This window comes from Salmo salar, chromosome 06 (assembly GCF_965601325.2).
Source record: "Salmo salar chromosome 06, fSalSal1, whole genome shotgun sequence".
NCBI lineage: Eukaryota > Metazoa > Chordata > Actinopteri > Salmoniformes > Salmonidae > Salmo > Salmo salar.
The window spans coordinates 691,501-697,500 of record NC_138296.1 but is presented as its reverse complement, the minus strand read 5'-3'; positions in this window follow the sequence as shown (position 1 = coordinate 697,500).

Here is a 6,000-nt window from a genome sequence, read left to right as displayed (position 1 = left end):
CCAAGTATCCCCCCCCAGGGGTTCTAGTATCCCTGGTTGGAAAACCACTTCCTGTTCCCAACAACTGTAGCACCCACATCTGGAATCATAAAGTGCTTTGATGGTTTGTACAGTCGTCTCAAATAAAAAAATAAAACTGTGAAGGACCTCGGCGTTACTCTGGACCCTGATCTCTCTTTTGACGAACATATCAAGACTGTTTCAAGGACAGCTTTTTTCCATCTACGTAACGTTGCAAAAATCAGACATTTTCTGGTCCAAAAATGATACAGAAAAATGTATTCATACTTTTGTCACTTCTAGGCTGGACTACTGCAATGCTCTACTTTCCGGCTACCCGGATAAAGCACTAAATAAACTTCAGTTAGTGCTAAATACGGCTGCTAGAATCCTGACTAGAACCCCCCAAAAATGTGATCATATTACTCCAGTGCTAGCCTCCCTACACTGGCTTCCTGTTAAGGCAAGGGCTGATTTCAAGGTTTTACTGCTAACCTACTAAAGCATTACATAGGCTTGCTCCTACCTATCTTTCCGATTTGGTCCTGCCGTACATACCTACACGTACGCTACGGTCACAAGACGCAGGCCTCCTTACTGTCCCTAGAATGTCTAAGCAAACAGCTGGAGGCAGTGCTTTCTCCTATAGAGCTCCATTTTTATGGGATGGTCTGCCTATCCATGTGAGAGACGCAGACTCGCTCTCTCTACCTTTAAAGTCTTTATTGAAGACTTATCTCTTCAGTAGGTCCTATGATTGAGTATAGTCTGGCCCAGGAGTGTGAAGGTGAACAGAAAGGCTGGAGCAACGAACCACCCTTGCTGTCTCTGCCTTGCCGGTTCCCCTCTCTCCACTGGGATTCTCTGCCTCTAACCCTATTACAGGGGCTGAGTCACTGGCTTATTGGTGCTCTTCCATGTTGTCCCTAGGAGGGGTGCGTCACTTGAGTGGGTTGAGTCACTGACGTGGTCTTCCTGTCTGGGTTGGCGCCCCCCCTTGGGTTGTGCCGTGGCGGAGATCTTTGTGGGCTGTACTCGGCCTTGTCCCGGGATGGTAAGTTGGTGTTTGAAGATATCCCTCTAGTGGTGTGGGGGCTGTGCTTTGGCAAAGTGGGTGGGGTTATATCCTTCCTGTTTGGCCCTGTCCGGGGGTATCATCGGATGGGGCCACAGTGTCTCCTGACTCCTCCTGTCTCAGCCTCCAGTATTTATGCTGCAGTAGTTTGTGTCGGGGGGCTAGGGTCAGTCTGTTATATCTGGAGTATTTCTCCTGTCTTATCGGTGTCCTGTATGAATTGAAGTATGCTCTCTCTAATTCTCTCTCTCTCTCTCTCTCTCTCTGAGGACCTGAGCCCTAGGACCATGCCTCAGGACTACCTGACCTGATGACTCCTTGCTGACCCCAGTCCACCTGGCCGTGCTGCTGCTCCAGTTTCAACTGTTCTGCCTGCGTCTATGCAACCCTGACCTGTTCACCGGAAATGCAACTTTGTCCCGGACCTGCTGTTTTCATCTCTCTCCCTCTCTCTCTTTCCCTCCCTCTCTTTCTCTCTCACCTGCTGTCCTGACCTCTGAATGCTCGGCTATTAAAAGCCAACTGACATTTACTCCTGAGGTGCTGACCTCTACAACCACTGTGATTATTATTATCGGACCCTGCTTGTCTTTTCTTAAATGCAGATGAATTCTGTTGGTTTCCCACCAAGACAAAAATGTGGTTGAAAAATCCCTCAGTGCTGAACTTCTGAATGTCAGTAAATGGTTATATACACAATAAGCTGTCACTTCACCTTGGGGAAAAACAAGAGTCCATCTTGTTTGGGTCCAAAGTAAAACAGGAGGAAATCCCCAGGTTTTTTAAAAGGTGGCAGTAGGTGACATAGTAGTCGCAGCAAAATACTCTGTTAAATATCTTGGATGTTAAGTATCTTGGATGGTAATTATCTTGGATGGTAATTATCTTGGATGGTAAGCATCTTGGATGGTAAGTATTTTGGATGTTAAGTATTTTGGATGTTAAGTATCTTGGATGGTAAGTATCTTGGATGGTAAGTATCTTGGATGGTAATTATCTTGGATGGTAATTATCTTGAATGTTAAGTATCTTGGATGTTAAGTATATTGTATGGTAAGTATCTTGTATGGTAATTATCTTGGATGGTAAGCATCTTGGATGGTAAGCATCTTGGATGGTAAGCATCTTGGATGGTAAGCATCTTGGATGTTAAGTATCTTGGATGGTAAGTATCTTGGATGGTAAGTATCTTGGATGTTAAGTATTTTGGATGTTAAGTATCTTGGATGGTAAGTATCTTGGATGGTAATTATCTTGGATGTTAAGTATTTTGGATGTTAAGTATCTTGGATGGTAATTATCTTGGATGGTAATTATCTTGGATGGTAATTATCTTGAATGTTAAGTATCTTGGATGTTAAGTATATTGTATGGTAAGTATCTTGTATGGTAATTATCTTGGATGTAAGTATCTTGGATGGTAAGCATCTTGGATGGTAAGCATCTTGGATGTTAAGTATCTTGGATGGTAAGTATCTTGGATGGTAAGTATCTTGGATGGTAAGTATCTTGGATGGTAAGTATCTTGGATGGTAAGTATCTTGGATGGTAATTATCTTTATCTTGGATGGTAAGTATCTTGGATGTTAAGTATCTTGAATGTTAAGTATCTTGGATGTTAAGTATATTGTATGGTAAGTATCTTGTATGGTAATTATCTTGGATGTAAGTATCTTGGATGGTAAGCATCTTGGATGGTAAGCATCTTGGATGGTAAGCATCTTGGATGGTAAGCATCTTGGATGTTAAGTATCTTGGATGTTAAGTATCTTGGATGGTAAGTATCTTGGATGGTAAGTATCTTGGATGTTAAGTATCTTGGATGTTAAGTATTTTGGATGTTAAGTATCTTGGATGGTAAGTATCTTGGATGGTAATTATCTTGGATGTTAAGTATTTTGGATGGTAAGTATCTTGGATGGTAATTATCTTTATCTTGGATGGTAATTATCTTGAATGTTAAGTATCTTGGATGTTAAGTATCTTGGATGTTAAGTATATTGTATGGTAAGTATCTTGTATGGTAATTATCTTGGATGTAAGTATCTTGGATGGTAAGCATCTTGGATGGTAAGCATCTTGGATGGTAAGCATCTTGGATGGTAAGCATCTTGGATGTTAAGCATCTTGGATGTTAAGTATCTTGGATGGTAAGTATCTTGGATGGTAAGTATCTTGGATGTTAAGTATCTTGGATGTTAAGTATCTTGGATGGTAAGTATCTTGGATGGTAAGTATCTTGGATGGTAAGTATCTTGGATGGTAAGTATCTTGGATGGTAATTATCTTGGATGTTAAGTATCTTGGATGTTAAGTATTTTGGATGGTAATTATCTTGGATGGTAATTATCTTGGATGGTAAGCATCTTGGATGGTAAGCATCTTGGATGGTAATTATCTTGGATGGTAATTATCTTGGATGGTAATTATCTTGGATGTGTGCTAGATAACTAACTGACAGGGGAAAGCATGGCACAAAATATTCTCTCCAAAGGGAACCATACAATTTGGTTCCTGGCTAAAACCTCCAAATATCTGGATAAGAATGCAATGGGGACATTGGCAGAGGCTCTTGTTCGGTGCCAGTCTTTCCCGTTCGGTGCCAGTCTTTCCCGTTCGGTGCCAGTCTTTCCCGTTCGGTGCCAGTCTTTCCCGTTCGGTGCCAGTCTTTCCTGTTCGGTGCCAGTCTTTCCCGTTCGGTGCCAGTCTTTCCCGTTCGGTGTCACTCTTCCTGTTCAGTGTCACTCTTCCTGTTCGGTGTCACTCTTCCTGTTCGGTGCCACTCTTCCTGTTCGGTGCCAGTCTTCCTGGTACAATAGTGCCCCACCCAAAGATAATAAAAAATGAATTGCAGACATCTCAGAACAAATTAAAATCAGGATTATATTCTTAAACATCTTGACTATTCTCCCACGTTGAAAGCCTTTAGATGACTTAAAGTAGAGGAGAGAGAGAGTCGCTCAGATAAAAATGGCATCTTGTACATCAGATTGTCCACAGTACGGATCCCCTAGGTACTTATGTAACTATTTTAACTTAGTGAGGGTTAACCATAACTATTTAACTAGGAGGAGTCAAACTGAAAAAACTGAAAAACTCCCTAGAAAGGCCAAAAACCTAGGAAGAAACCTAGAGAGGAACCAGGCTATGAGGGGTGGCCAGTCCTCTTCTGGCTGTGCCGGGTGGATATTATAACAGAACATGGTCAAGATGTTAAAATGTTCATAAATGACCAGCATGGTCAAATAATAATAATCAGAGTAGTTGTCGAGGGTGCAACAAGCACGTCCGGTGAACAGGTCAGGGTTCCATAGCCGCAGGCAGAACAGTTGAAACTGGAGCAGCAGCACGGCCAGGTGGACTGGGGACAGCAAGGAGTCATCATACCAGGTAGTCCTGAGGCATGGTCCTAGGGCTCAGGTCCTCCGAGAGAAAGACAGAAAGAGAGAAAGACATATGGCTGAATAGTAGCATATCTGAAAAGGGAGTGGTAAGATTTAAAGTAGGTGGCAGAGAAGGAAATGCCCTGGATAGCATATGGTCTGCCTTTTTGGGGCCTGTTGTTTATTATAATGAGATTGTCTTGTATGTATATATTTATTAGGGATTGATTGTTTATATATTTAAGGGTTTGTGAGACAAGGAAGATGTACCATAGTTGTTTATTAGGAAAGGAAATTGTATTAATTATCAGATGTTGTGAAACAAACAACAATTGTGTCTATCATTGTCTGTTGTCATTACAATCGGCGCCTAACCTTGTTGTATTCCCCCTTTACCTCTTCCTGTTTATCACTTTCCCACTTCCTGTTTACCTCTTTGCCACTTCCTGTTTACCTCTTTCCCACTTCCTGTTTACCTCTTCAAAAGGACCACAATGGAAATAAGCTTTTAATCTTTATCATGTTATCCTTCCTAAATGTTCTTAAATTGTGTGTGGAGGCGTCACCAGCTGGAACGACCTAATGTATTGATTTTACAAATTGTCAAATAAATTCAATCAATAAATCAATGACGACACAATCTCTCCACAGCACCCTCACCCACCCAGATAAGAGGAACACCTCTGTGAGAATGTTCATTGACTACAGCTCAGCGTTCAACACAAATTGTTCCTTCCCAAGCTCGTCACCAAGCTAAGGACCCTGGGTCTGAACACCTCTCTCTGCTGAACTGGATCCTGGACTTCCTGACTGGCCGGCACCAGGTGGTGAGGGTAGGTAACATCACCTCCGCCAAGCTGACCCTCAACACTGGGGACCCTCAGAGGTGTGTGGTCAGTCCCCTCATGTACCCCCCCCCCCCCCCCCCCCCCCGTTCATCCACGACTGCGTGGCCACGCACGGACTCCAACACCATCATCAAGTTTTCTGACGACACGACGGTGGCAGGCCTGTTCACCAGCGACGACACAGCCTACGGGGAGGAGGTCAGTGACCTGGCGGTGTGGTGCCGGGACAACAACCTCTCCTTTAACGTCAGTGAGACCAAGAAGCTGATTGTGGACGACAGGAAACGGAGGGAGGGGGGTGGGCCCTTTCCACATCGACGGGGCTGCAGCGGAGCGGGTCAAGAGCTTCAACTTCCTCGGGGCTCCAAATCACTAAGGACTTAAAATGGTCCACACACACACACACACACACACACACACACACACACACACACACACACACACACACACACACACACACACACACACACACACACAGTTGTGAAGAAGGAGCGACAGAGCCTTGAGGAGGTGAAAAAGATTTGGTATTCGCTCTCAAAAAAACTTCTACAGCTGCACCATTGAGAGCCTCTTGACTGGCTGCATCACCGCCTGGTATGGCAACTGCACCGCCCTTAATCGCATGGCGCTATAGAGGGTGGTGCGGACGGCCCAGTACATCACTGGGGCCGAGCTCCCTGCCATCCAGGACCTC